General features: G+C 38.9%; 1 long non-coding RNA gene across 1 annotated transcript in view; it reads left to right on the top strand.

Moving 5' to 3' along the window:
• The window catches only part of LOC125346625, a 115,339-nt gene that overhangs the window by 58,298 nt on the left and 42,567 nt on the right, over positions 1 to 14,474 (top strand). The window lies entirely within an intron of this gene.

Here is a 14,474-nt window from a genome sequence, read left to right as displayed (position 1 = left end):
AGCAGATTTAGTGGGGAGTGATAAATATATCAGTTTTGAATTAGTTTAGTTGCACAGTTACAAAAAGAGACCTACAGTGGAATGCTATTCGAACATAAAGAAGCATGAAATGCTGTCATTTTTAGTAAAATGGCTGGAACTGGAGATAGTCATGTTAAGTGAAGACGTGAAGCTGAGAAAGATACATAGTATATTTTCTAATATATGAAATCTATCACTAAAATAGTAGTAATATGACACATTTTAAAATGGAAAACTCTTGGAAGAGACCTTGAGTGGGAGGAGGGGGGAATTGCTTGAAGTACAAAGTGTGTACTGTATGAAACCAACTAAAAGGTCTAAATAAAGAAAGAAAGTAGGAGAGGGTAGGGGCTAATAGAAAGGGCAAATGTGATCCAACTACATTATATGTATTATGTATATAATGTATAATTATTATAGACCAAAAATTGAGAGATACTAAAACACAGGTATGCAGAGACAGAGAGATACATGGAAACAGAGAGAGAAAGAGAGACTCAACTGTAAGTCAATATGGCAAAAAGAGATGGCTTATTGTACTTATCTGGAATCTAGTTCTTTCCATGCACTATACCTAATGTGTAAAAGGCAAATTTTAAAAAGACCATCAGGAACTGGGAGAGAGTGAGGGAACAGGTGATGTTGTCAAAAGTGACTCCTCTGTACATAACCTTTAGGATAACAATTTCAACATTTTTTTTTTAAGGACCATGGAGGAAGAAGGGTTGTCTGTTCCCTTATAGTCTGGTCTCTGGCTCTGGAACATTCTTCATTATTGACCCGACTACTACCCACTTCCTGACTGCACAGGTCTAGACAGTTTATGTTAAGAATTAAAGAATCATAGATTTTGCTATATGACAGGGCTGAATTTTTTGGTAACAGAATTACTTCATAATTACTACATAATTACTTGGTTTCTGGTATATTTGCCTCAAGACTTCTCTTCATGTATACATAAACACTTTTCCAAAATGTTACCTACACAGATGTAAGCCTGGAAACAGAGGTAAATTCTAGATTGCTTTATATGTTTATAATAATATCAATAAAAATTTTTAAATAAAAAGAAATAAGGAATGAACTTCACAGTTTGAAGGTATCCCCTATGTAGTAGAGTAGCCCCCTGATTCTTCTCCACCTCCCTCCTTTTGCCACCCTTACTATTTAACTTTCTGAGATAGAATCTTGATCTTAGCTTATGCAGGCCTGGAACTCATCATGTAACTCATGCTGGCCTCAACTCTTGATTTTTGTGTCTTGGCATTGTGAGTCCAAGGATTGTAGACATGTACCATCATGCCAGCACTGTTTTTCTCTTAATTCAGGCATTTCCCTCCTATTTTCTAGAAAGTAACATTTCTTTCTTTCCTTCTTGTAAGAAAAAAGATCCAGGTGTAGATGGCTGACCCCTGTAATCCTAGCTACCCAGGAGGCTAGGATCTGAAGATCAAGGTTCGAAGCCAACCAGGGCAGAAAAGTCCCCTGAGATTCTTATGTCCAAATAATTACTTAAAAACTTACAGTGGCAGTGTGGCTCAAAATGACCTTTAGTTAAAGAGCTGAGGATGGTGCCCAGGGCCAGATTTCAAGTGCTCTGACTGACAAGAAAAAGGAATAATTAAAACACAAATATAATTTTGCAGATCTATCAAGGCTAAATAATGAGAATATGTTAAAATATCCGTTTGAGGAAAACATATGGAAGATCTCATGATTCTCAAGTCATTTTGAAGAATAAGTACCTTCAATAAAGAAATTGTTACGTACTGTTGGCTGACTCCTATAATTTTAGCTACTCAGGAGCCTGAGCTATGAGGATGTGGATCAAGCTAGGCCAGGAAGGAAAGTCTGTGAGATTCTTATATCCAAATAACCACCCAGCAAAGCGACAAGTAGTGCTGTGGCTCTAGTGGTAGAGTACTAGCCTTGAGCAAAAAAGTTCAGGGACAGTGCCAAGGCCCTGAATTCAAGCCCCAAGACCAGCACTAAACAAACAAACACACACAGAATTGATTCCACATTTGGTACTGTATTATCCATGTAATGAATATTTAAATTAAGATCCAAAATGATCATTGTTTGTGAGTAATTTTATTAATGTCTCAGAAGAAGATTTAAGAATATTTAAAGAAATAAAAAGAATCCAATAGGGCTGGGAATATGGCCTAGTGGCAAAGCACTTGCCTCTGATACATGAAGCCCTGGGTTCGATTCCTCAGCACCACATATATAGAAAAGGCCAGAAATGTCACGGTGGCTCAAGTGGCAGAGTGGTAACCTTGAGCAAAAAGAAGCCAGGGACAATGCTCAGGCCCTTAGGCCACGCCCCAAGACTGGCAACAAAAAGAAAACAACAACAAAAAAAAGAATCCAATAATAATTTCTGGCATTTAATTTTTTAAATTTTCTGGTGCACAGTCAGGCAAGCTAGCTGAAGCCTATAACCCTAGGTATTTGGAGTCAAAGATGAGGGAATCACAATTCAAGGCCTGGCTGGCTTGAGAGTTTATGACACTTTACCTCAACCATGGCTACGTGTGATGGCACCCACCTACCCATGGGAGAAATACAATGGCTGGGTTCAGTGGCATGTGCCTGTCATCTCCAACTCCTGTGGAAACACAATCTACGTGCATACATAGGGGATGGGGGTTGCTCAGCTCTTTAATATGCCTCGGTCAATTTTCTATGCCCCACAATAGATGAATGGATCCAAAAAAATGTAATTGCTATACACAATGGAATTTTACAGAGCTATTAGAAAGAATAAAATACTGTCATTTGTGGGAAACAGCTGAAACGTCAACAGTATGATCCTCCTGTGTCCTTTTCTTGGAGTTGTTTTAGCTGATCCTTGTCTTATATGATCATGTGTACATAGCTGTTGAGCTATTGTGATGCACTGATAGGTTTATTCTAGACCTTTTTATGTTTAGTAGTTGTTTGGTTTTAGATACATAATGTAAAGTTGCTGACCCAAACATGTGGAAATACCATATGAAAAGAAGTTTGTTGTTTTGCAGACATGGTCTCTACTGTACTCCCCCCTCCCTAATAGTCATGTATCAAGGAAACTTGCCCCTTTGTTCTCTGTGTTCTAGGCTTTTGTCACTCAACTTTATTTGTTCAAGCTCTGACCATTTCCCTGTGAATACCAATATTTTATAATTAAATCATTATGTAGTATTCCATTGTGTATAGGTACCGCATTTTTTGAATCCATTCCTCTGTAGTGAGGCATCTGGGTTGTTTCCATATTTTGGCTATTGTGAATAGTGCAGCAATAAATATGGATGTGCAAATGTCTTTATGATATTTTGAGAACTGTTGTTCAGGACAGATCCCTAGGAGTGGTATGGCTGGGTCATAGGGTATGTCTTTGCTGCGCTTTTTGAGGAATCTCCATACTGTTCTCCAAAGTGGTTGTACTCATTTGCACTCCCCCCAACAGTGGAGAAGGGTTCCTCTTTCTGTGCATCCCCTCCAGCATATGTTGTTTCCTGAGTTCAGAGTATAGGCCATTCTAACTGGAGTGAGGTGGTATCTCAGGGTTGTTTTTATTTGCATTTCCTTTACTGCCAGGGATGTTGAACATTTCCTCATATGTTTCTTTGCCATTTTTATCTCTTCTCCGGTGGAGTCTCTCTTTATAGTTTCTTTGCCCATTTAATAATTGTTTTGCTGTGTTTGGAGGGGGATAGTTTTTTTAGTTCTCTGTAGATGATGGCTATTAGGCCTTTGTCTGTTGCTGTGCTGGTGAAGATCCTTTCCCATATGGCTGGCTGTCTTTCTAGTTTAGTGGCTATGTCTTTAGCTGTGGAGAAACTTTTTATTTTGTAGTAGTCCCATTTGTCGATTCTCTCCCCTATCTGTTGTATCCCTGGAACTATATTCAGGAAGTTTGTACCTGTGCCTATAAGTTCTAGTGTCTCTCCTATTCTGTCCTTCAGTAGTTTCGAGGTTTCAGGTCTAATGTAGAGGTCCTTGATCCATTTTGAGTTGATCTTGGCTGCATGGTGATAGGCTAGGGACCACTTTTATTTTTCTACATGTGGCTGCCCAGTTTTCCCAGCACCAGTAGTTGAAGAGGCTATGTTTATTCCATTGTATGTCTTTAGCTCCTTTGTTGAATATCAGCTGACTGTAGGAATGTTGTTTTATTTCTGGGTCTTCTATTCTATTCCATTGGTCTTCAGGTCTGTTTTTATGCCAGTACCAGGCTGTTTTTGTTATGATAGCTGTAAAATATCGCTTGAAGTCTGATATTGTGATTACTTCTGCGCTGCTCTCTTTGCCTAGATTTGCTTTGGCTATTCTAAGTCTTTTGCTGTTCTCTTTGAATTTATGGGTTGTTTTCTCTATTTCAGTGAAGAATGTGGCTGGGAACTTGATGGGGATTGCATTGAATTTGTCTAATATTTTGGGCAATATGGCCATTTTCAGTATATTGATTCTGCATACCCATGAACATGGGAGGTCTTTCCATCTCCTGGTGTCCTCTTTGATTTCCTTTTTAAATTTTTATAGTTCTCATTAAATAGGTCATTCACATCTTTAGTTAGGTTAATCCCTAGGTAATTCATTATTTTTTTTTAGCTATTGCAAATGGTATTATTTCCATAATTTCCTTTTCTGCTTGTACATTGCTGATGTACAGAAGAGCTGCTGACTTTTGTATCCTGTTACTTTGACAAAGTGGTTTATTAGTTCTAGGAGTTTGGGGACTGAGTGTTTTGGTCCTTCATATATAAGATCATGTCATCTGCGAATAGGGATAGTTGGATTTCTTCTTTACTAATGTGGATCCCTTTGATGTCCTCCTCTTGCCTTATTGCCTTGGTAGGGATTCTAGCACTATGTTGAATAGAAGCGGGGAGAGTGAGCATCTTTGTCTTGTTCCTGAGTTTAGGGGAAAAGGTTTTAGTTTCTCCCCATTTAATGATATTAGCAGTTGGTCTGCTGTATATGGCTTTTATTGTTTTAAAGACTCTTCCCTCTACTTCTGTTCTGTCCAGGGCTTTTAACATGTATGAGTATTGTATTTTGTTAATGGCTATTTGTGCATCAGCTGGTATGATGATGTGGTTCTTGGTCTTAGCTCTGTTGATGTGGTGAATTTCATTTATTGATTTGTGGATGTTGAACCATCCTTGCGGTAGTTGACTTAGCCTTGTGTCTGTGGGATAAAGCCTAGTTGATGGTGATGTATAATTATCTTGATCAGTTTCTGGATCCTGTTAGCTAATATTTTGTTGAGGCGCTTTGCATCTGTGTTTGTTAGTGATACTGGTCTGTAATTCTCTTTTTTTGTTGGGTCTTTGCCTGGTTTGGGGATGAGTATGGTATTAGCTTCATAGGATGAGTTTGGGATTTCTCCCTCTCTATTTCATGAAAGAGTTTGAGGAGTATTGGTATTAGCTCCTCACTGAAGGTTTTATAGAATTCATTGGTGAATCCATCCGGGTTTGGGCGTTTCTTTGTTGGAAGGCTCTTGATTACTTCCTGTATCTCACTGAAGATTATTGGTTTATTTAGTTGAATTATTTCTTCTTGATTCAGTTTGGGCAGTTTATACTTCTCTAAGAATTGATCCATTTCTGTAACATTATCATTCTTTAGTGAGTAGATGTTGTGGAAAGAGTTCCTTATAATTGTTTGTATATCCTGTGTATTTGTTGTAATTTTTCCGGTAGAGTCCCTGATCTTACGGATATTAGTCTCCTTTTTTTTTTTTTTTGTAAGTCTTTCAAGGGGTCTGTCAATTTTATTTATTTTCTCAAAAAACCATCTTTTACTTTTACTTATTTGTTGAATGGTCTTTCTATTCTCAATCAGATTTATCTCTTCTTTAATATTTATGAGATCTCTCCTCCTACTCGTTTTAGATTCAATTTTTTCTTGTTTCTCCAGTACTTTTAACTGCATCATAAGGTTATTTATCTCTTCTGATTCCATTCTTTTAATGTGTATGCTGAGGGCAATGATCTTGCCTTTGCTGTACCCCATAGGTTTCTTTGTGATGTATTTTCATTGTTATTGTCCCTTATGAACTCGTTAATTTCATCCTTAATTTGCTCTGTGATGCAAATGTTAGATCAGAGTGAGGAGTTCAGCCTCCCAGTATTTGTGTAGTTTCTGTGATATTCTTTTTTATTGAGGGCTACCTTGATTCCACTGTGATCAGATAGAATACATGGGATAATGTCAATACTCGTATTTGCTGAGGTTCTTTGTATGGACTATGATATCTATTTTGGCGTATGTTCCATGGGCTACTGAGAAGAATGTGTACTGAGTCTCTGTAGGGTGAAAAACTCTGCACAGATCTGTCAGATCCATGTGGGATATGGTGTTACTTAGGCCTTCGGCTCCCTTGCTAATCCTCTGAGTGTTGGATCTGTCTCTTGGAGAGAGAGGAGTTGTAAAATCGCCACTGTGATTGTATTTGTGTCTATCTTGTACTGTGGTTCTGAAAGAATTTGTTTGAAATATTTGGTGCCTCTTTTGTTTGGTGAGTATACATTTATCATGGTGATTTCTTGTTTCTGGATTTTTTCTTGTAGTAAAATATAGTGTCCTTCTTTATCTTTTTGAACTAATTTTAAAGAGAAGTCTAGTTTGTCTGAAATCAGATGGCTACCCCTGCCGTTTTGGTAGGTGCGTTTGCTTGGAAGATCTTGCTCCATCCTTTCATTCAGAGCCTGTTTTTGTCCTTTGCTGTAAGATGGGTGTCTGGAAGACAACAGATATCTATTTTTTGTCTGCAATTCCACTCTGCCAATCTTTTCCTTTTGATTTTAGAGTTCAATCCATTGGTATTTAAAGAGATTATGGATAGGTGTGGTTTTTTTCCCTTCCATTTTCCTATTAGGCTGTGTTTTGCTTCTTTCCTTTCCTTTCCTTTCTTTCTTGTCTTTATTGAGTTGTTTTTCCTATTGGGCTCTGGCTATTGTAGTTTTTTTCTGTTTCTGTTTGAAGGTACGGTACATTTTCTGTTGGGTGGTTTTCTCATCTTAGAATGCTCTGTAAGGCTGGCTTTTTTTGGTTTACATATTCCTTTAGTTTCTCTTTGATATGGAAAGATTTGGTTGTTCCCTTGAAAGTTAATTCTAATTTTGCTGGGTATCTAAGTCTGAGTAGGCAGTTGTTGGCCTGCAGGACTTGGATAGTGTTCTTCCAGGCTCTTTGTGCATTGTATGTCTGTGTGGAGATGTCTGCCATGATTCTGATCATTTTTTCATTGTAGTATAGTTCTTTCTTTGTTTTGACTGCATTCAGAATGTGTTCCTTGTTGTTAAAATCTGAGGCCTTGACTATGATGTGTATGGGGCTGTTTCTTCTAGGGTCTGATCTGCTGGGTTTGTTATACGCTTCTTTTATTTGTGTGAGGTTTTCCCTTTTGAGACTGGGGAAATTCTCTGTAATTATTCTATTGAATTTCAGTTGTATACTCCTGCTCTGATACTCCTCTCCATCTATTCCAATTAGAAGCAGATTATATCTCTTCTGCATGTCCACTATCTCCTGCATTAGTCTGCCCTAGAGTTTGACAGTTTCTTGGAATGCGGTAATCTTCTGGTCCTTATCAGTTGAATCATCATCCAAAAGAGAGACTTGAGATTCAAGATGTTCAATTCTTTGTGATGTGGCTTTGAGTGTTGTTTGCACTGAGGCAAGTGAGCTGTTTATGGTTGCCAGATCAGCGCTCATTGTGGTAATTTTGTCTTTTATTGAGTTGTATTTTGATTCCATTTTTTCATGCATTTCCTTTTCAGGATGTTAAGGTCATCTTTAAATGAGGAGGGGACTGTATCCATTTTTGCTTCCATTTTTTCTTTACTTCCTGAAGATCCTTGGAGAATTCCATTCTAAATTCCTGGAATTGTTTTTTTTAATTCATTCCTGAGGCTTTTGATCATTTCTTCTCTCTTAGCCTCCAGTGTTTTTTCATTTTCCATCTCCTCTTCTGTTGTACTGTTTTTTGTTTTGTTTTGTTTTGTTCTGTTTTTGGAGCTGGCGAGTTGGCTTGACCTTTCATAAAATTTGTAATTTTTTTTTTTTGTGATTCATGCCTCTGGAATGACGAAGTTATGGATTCTGAATTCCCTCCTGCACTTCCTGTCAGAGGCCTCTACGCTGCCTTCGCTTGGCTTTGTGCTGGTTTATACTGGTCAGCCAGCCAGACCTTGTTTGTATCCTGGCAGCTGAATAGGCTGTGGACTCAGCAGGGTGGAATACATCTTTAGTAAACTGTTTAGAAAAAGCCAGAGCTCGGTGGTTCAAGTGATAGAGCACTAGCCAGAACAAGAGAAGCTCAGGGACAGTACTTTGGACCCGAGTTTATGAACTAGCAAAACAAACAAAGAAAAGGGTTAGGGGCATGATTCAATTAGTACAACACTTGTCTAGCTTGTAGGAGATTTTGTGTTCAAAGTCACACTTGCAGAGCCCATACCCTGATACAGTTCAACTCTAGGTGGCCACTATGTGGCAATCCTGCTCTTTGCTGTGTCTGCCTTCCCTAGACAAGTCTTCCTCTTTGTCACAATCTATGAATTTCACTGGTGTCCTGAACTACTAATGAGAAATGTAGTGATCGATTCTCCTCTATCACCCACAGATGAACTGAGCAGATCCACACATGCACAGTCTCAGGGATCTTGGAGACTTTTTTGGATCAGGTTCACCCAGTGTGAAGGCCATGTGAAGGCACAAGAGAAGGTGTCCATCCACAATCCAAGGAGAGAGATCTCAGAAGATCTCAGGCTTGCAGTGCTGTGAACTATAAACCTCTTCTGTTTCAACTAGCCAATCTGCAGAGCTTTTGTTAGGGCAAACCTAGCAAATGGAAGTAGCCCCGTTTGCAATCCCACAACTGTCCACGCTCCAGGAACAAAGGTTTCCTTTTTCCCTTGAACTTTCTATAGCCTGCTTGCTGCTAGCTTCTGAGCATCTCCTCTTTCTTATTCTTGGAAGGCCTTTGCTTATTACCTGATTGTTTCGTAATCTTCCTTCTCCTTTCAGTCTCTTCCACTTTTATTTATTCCACTAATGTTTCTTCAGTGCTAGCCATATGCCTGGTCAAAAACAAACAAAAACACCCCAGATCCTGAGCATGCAGCATTGAACAGGCATTGTGCCTGCCCTCAGAGGGCTGACAGGTTTCCTAGTTGGGGTCTTCTGTTAGAAATCCTTGTATTACTGTGTTCTATTATACTTGCCAGTGGCAATGCATTTATTTGAATGGATGCAAACTTCCTACTAGATGTATTGTGGCTCTTGTGGCAAATACATCACTTCAAGCACAAGTGAAGAGAAGACAGGTTGTTTGGATCAGACTCAGAATAAGGCTAGTTGACCTGAAGCTGTTTCCTGGAATGATGTGGCTACTCCATTGCTGTTCTGGGTAGTAGAACATTTGTCTTATTTCTGCTGAATGTGCTTTGGTTTTTAATGACCCTGTGGTTCTTTGTACCAGTCCCGGCCACTCAGTAATCATTAGCTGATTCCTAGTGGAAGTGCTCTGAAGCAATCACTGATTAAAACAATCTGATCAGGATGGCAGCAAGCAGCAAAAAGCAAGAGCTAGCCTTCAGGCAATAAAGATCAAGGAAAGAGGATTAGACTTTAGGGATGTAATTAGTTGTTTAGGGGACTATTAACGTGTTAGAAACAAAATGTACTTTTCAAAAAGCAAAACAGGTTTCAGTAGCACTGCTGCCTGTCTGCCATCCTTTGAAGAAAACACCAGAAACATCAATTTTTTGTCAAAGTGGAAACTGTCAATGGCCCACATGGGTTCATGTGGGGTTCTCAATGCAGGTGTTGTAAGCTTGTTGGATGACACACAACCTTCCATCTCCTTCCATTTCTGGAGACTTCTCTTGGCTTTGCAGACACTTTTTAGTCTCAGGATCCTGGAGGCAAAATGTCAGTGGGGTTCTCCATTTACTCAAATAAAAAAAAGAAGCCCCCTCTGTCCATTTGAGAACTAGTCTTCTCCTTTTTAGGCCAAGAAAAAGGAACTTACCTAAGTCGCAGACAAGATAACATCTAAGCTCAAAAGAAGACAGAAGAAAGAAACGATATTTATTTATTCCATTTTAGTATTGCCTAAACCCTCCCTTCCTTCCTTTCTTTCCTCCCTCTCCCCTCCTTCTCTCTCTCCCTCCCTTCCTTTCTTCCTTCTTCACAGAGTGGATCTTGATCTCACAGCCTGGCACTCCCCCTGGACTTTTTTTTTTTTGCAAAGGTTATCGTACTATATAATAAGAGCTGAGAATCCTCACTGCTAATCTCAATGAATGATTTGTTCAATTATTGAAGATGGTGATTGGGGACAGGGTCAAAATCAGCCAGTTAGTTTCTGTTGGGCCATGTGGTTAAAATTGTACTGTTAGCTGGACATATAAGTACTCCATAAATCTCTTCTCCGCACATTCTCCAGTCATTTCTCAACAACTTGGTCTAGACTATTACCCTTCCTTTGAATCACTTGTGAGATGCTGCATTTGCACGGGTGGATGCAGTTATCTTAATAAAGTTGGGGGCCAGACACTTGCTTTCAGGCCATGAATGGAAAAGAAGTGTTGTGCATGTTCTTATGGAAGCATTTTCTAATTCCTTAGTAGAAAAGCAATTATCTCTAAATCACCTATCTAATATCTGAATGTCAGAAGAGATTAATACTTACTCTTCACTTAAGCAGACTCCCATGTCTACACTATAGTTCCCCATTGTTTGAGAAATCTTCAGACAGTATCTTTAGAAGCAATTCCCAGGTTGTCACCCCTCCCCCATGTCTACAGCATTGCTTACCCTGCTCCTTCTATGGCACTGTCCGCCTTCTGCCCTGACCTCTGGGGAAGAATAATGAGAGGAGTGACTCTGGATTTGGAGTCTAGCTCCAAATATGAGTTCTCCCACTTACTGGCAGTGTGACCTTCGTATGACCACTTAACCTTTTTGAGTCTTTGTCCAAACAGAATAGTACTACATAACTTGTGGAGCCATTATGTGGATTAAATGAAATATCTTCAAAGCACATTCATTCCTTACCTCCTTTATTCAGAGCATCTAAATATTATTTTTATATGTCTAGCCCAGGGCAGATGAGATTTTTGCTACCATAAAGCATATTCCCTTCTATTTTCTTTGTGCATAAACTGGCAAAATTCTCAGCTTGGAGCTTCATCTACAAACATGACCTTGCACAAGACTTTGTTTGATTACCAGATTGTTTCAGGTTGAACTCTAAAGGTCTCAGATTTCAAATATCAATTTGACTTTAAATATAGCAGTTTGCATTCTATTGTCAGTTCTATATCCAATGTTAAATCTGGGTTCAAGGGGTGACTCTTTAGCATATTCACTATTTTTCTCGAGAATGTGCTTTCTTGGTTTATTTTTCTTTTCTTTTCTTTTTTTTTCTGGTCCTACTTGCATTAGAACTCAAGGATCTGTGCTTGTTAGGTAGGCACTCCACTACTTGTGCGACATTTCCCAACCTAAGAACTTGTTATTTATTTTTTTTAATTTTTTTTATTATCAAACTGATATACAGAGAGGTTACAGTTTCATTCGTGAGGCATTGTACACATTTCTTGTACTGTTTGTTACCTTGTCCCTCATTCCCCTTCCCCCCTCCCCCTTTCCCTTTCCACCCCATGAGTTGTTCATTTCAGGTACACCAAACAGTTTTGCAGGTATTGCTTAGTAGTTGTTTATCTTTTTTCATCCTGTGTCTCTCGATTTTGGTATTCCATTTCAGTTTCCTAGTTCTAATACCAGTATACATGGTTTCCAATATACTCAGATAAGATACAGAGATAGTGTAGCTACAATCACAGTAAGGGGGTACAAGAAGATCATCAATAATAGAAGCTACAGTTACACAAAGCACGTTGAAAGTAGTTAAAACAGTGATGTAACAATTGTTTCCATAACATGGAGTTCATTCCACTTAGCATCACCTTATGTATTCATAAGGGTATACCTATTGGGCTCTTGTGATCCTCTGCTGTGACTTGCCTAAACCTGTGCTAATGATTCCCTATGAGGGAGACCATAGAGTCCATGTTTCTTTGGGTCTGGCTCACTTCACTTAGTATAATTTTTTCCAAGTCCTTCCATTTCCTTACAAATGGGGCATTGTCATTCTTTCTGATAGAGGCATAAAATTCCTTTGTGTATATGTACCACATTTTCCTGATCCATTCGTCTACTGAGGGGCATCTGGGTTGGTTCCAGATTCTCGCTACGAGAAATTGTGCTGTGATGAACATTGTTGTGCTGGTGGCTTTACTGTGATTATGTTTGTGGTCTTTTGGATAGATACCCATAAGTGGGGCTGCGGGTCATAGGGGAGCTCTATGTTTAGCCTTCTGAGAAATCTCCATACTGCTTGCCAGAGTGGCTGAACCAGTTTACATTCCCACCAACAATGAAGTAGGGTTCCCTTTTGGCCACATCCCCTCCAACAATTGTTATTGTTAGTTTTCTTGCTATAGGACATTCTTAGTGGGGTGAGCTGGAATCTCAATGTTGGTTTGATTTTCATTTCTTTTATGGCCAGTGATGTAGAGCACTTTTTCATATGTCTCTTGGCCATTCTCATTTCCTCATCAGAGAAGTCTCTTTGTAAGTCTTTAGCCCACTTGGTGAGGGGGCTGTTGGTTCTTTGCGGCTTTGTTTTGGAGGAATGTAATTTTTTTAGTTCTGCATATATTTTAGATATGAGACATTTTCCATTTTATGGCCGGTAAAGTTCTTCTCCCAATTGGTGGGCTTTCTGTTTATCTTGCGAGCTATGTCCTTTGTCCTGCAGAAGCTCTGCACTTTGATTCAGTCCCATTTGTCCAACCTTTCTTTGATTTGTAGCTTTTCTGGATCTTTGTTAAGGAAGTTCTGTCCTGTGCCAAGGAGCCCAATTGTTCCTCCTACTCCTTCCTTAAGTGTCTTCAGGGTATCTGTTTGATTTCGAGGTCTTTGACCCATTTGGAATTGATTTTGGTGCAGTGTGATATACAAGGTTCTAGCTTTAGTTTGTTGCATGTGTTGAACCAGTTTTGCCAGCACCATTTGTTAATGAGGCTATCTTTCTTACAGAATATTTTTCTAGCTCTTTTATCACAGATTAAGTAGGCATAGTTTTGTGGGTTCACTTCTGGATCTTCAATTCTGTTCCACTGATATTCAGGCCTGTTCTGGTGCCAATACCAAGCTGTTTTTATTACTATAGCTTTATAATACAGCTTGAAGTTGGGTATTGTAATTCCTCCAGCACTGTTCTTTCTGCTTAGGATTGTTTTTGCTATTCTGGGTCTTTTATTGTTCCATATGAATTTCTGGATTGCTTCCTCTATTTCATTAAAAAATCGTGTTGTGATATTAATGGGTATTGCATTGAATTTGTAGATAGCCTTTGGCAATATTGTCATTTTGATTATATTAATTCTCCCAATCCAGGAGCATGTGAGGTTTTTCCATTTCCTTAGTTCTGCCTTAATTTCATTTTTCATGTTTTAAAAGTTCTCATCATAGAGGTCTTTCACTTCTTTGGTTAAGGTCCAGCGTTGAAATAGAAACGTCAATAAGTGATCTCCCTTCCAAGAAAAGCCCAGGTCCAGACAGATTCACAGCAGATTTCTACAAGGCCTTCTAAACAGCACTCACACCAATATTTCTCAAACTCTTCAATGAAATTGAAAGAGAATGTTCACTACTAGACACATTCTATGAAGCCACTATAACCCTCATCCCAAAACCAGGTAGGGACTCATCACGGAAAGAAAACTATAGACTGATTTCCCTGATGAACATAGACATAAAAAATTCTGGCCAGTTGCTGTCAACAGGTCATCAAAAAAAATCATACACCACGATCAAACTGGATTCATCCCAGGGATGCAAAGTTAGTTCAATATACGCAAGTCAATTAATGTAATCCACCACATCAACCGGTGCAAGGTAAAGAACCACATGGTTATATCACTGGATGCGGAAAAAGCATTCGATAAAATCCAGTACCCACTTATGCTAAAAGCCCTGGAAAAAATGGGATTCCAGGGAACATTCCTGAATATAACCAAGGCAGTTTATGACAAACCAACAGCAAGTATAACTCTAAATGTTGAAAAACTAAAGCCATTCCCTTTAAATCAGGAGCAAGACAGGGATGTCCACTCTCTCCCCTCCTTTTCAACATAGTACTAGAATTACTAGCCAAGCAATTAGGCAAGAAGAAAATATAAAGGGGATCCAAATAGGAAAAGATGAAGTTAAACTTTCTCTCTTTGCAGATGACATGATCCTATACCTAAAGAACACCCTACACTCTACCCCCAAGCTACTAGAACTGATCCAAAACTTTGGCAAAGTTACAGGATATAAAATAAATCCTCAAAAATCAATGGCATTTCTATATGCTAATGACTTGGACGCTGAGACTG

This window comes from Perognathus longimembris, chromosome 1, assembly GCF_023159225.1.
Source record: "Perognathus longimembris pacificus isolate PPM17 chromosome 1, ASM2315922v1, whole genome shotgun sequence".
NCBI lineage: Eukaryota > Metazoa > Chordata > Mammalia > Rodentia > Heteromyidae > Perognathus > Perognathus longimembris.
The sequence above is the reverse complement of the archived record's forward strand: the minus strand, read 5'-3'. Positions and strand labels throughout refer to the sequence as shown.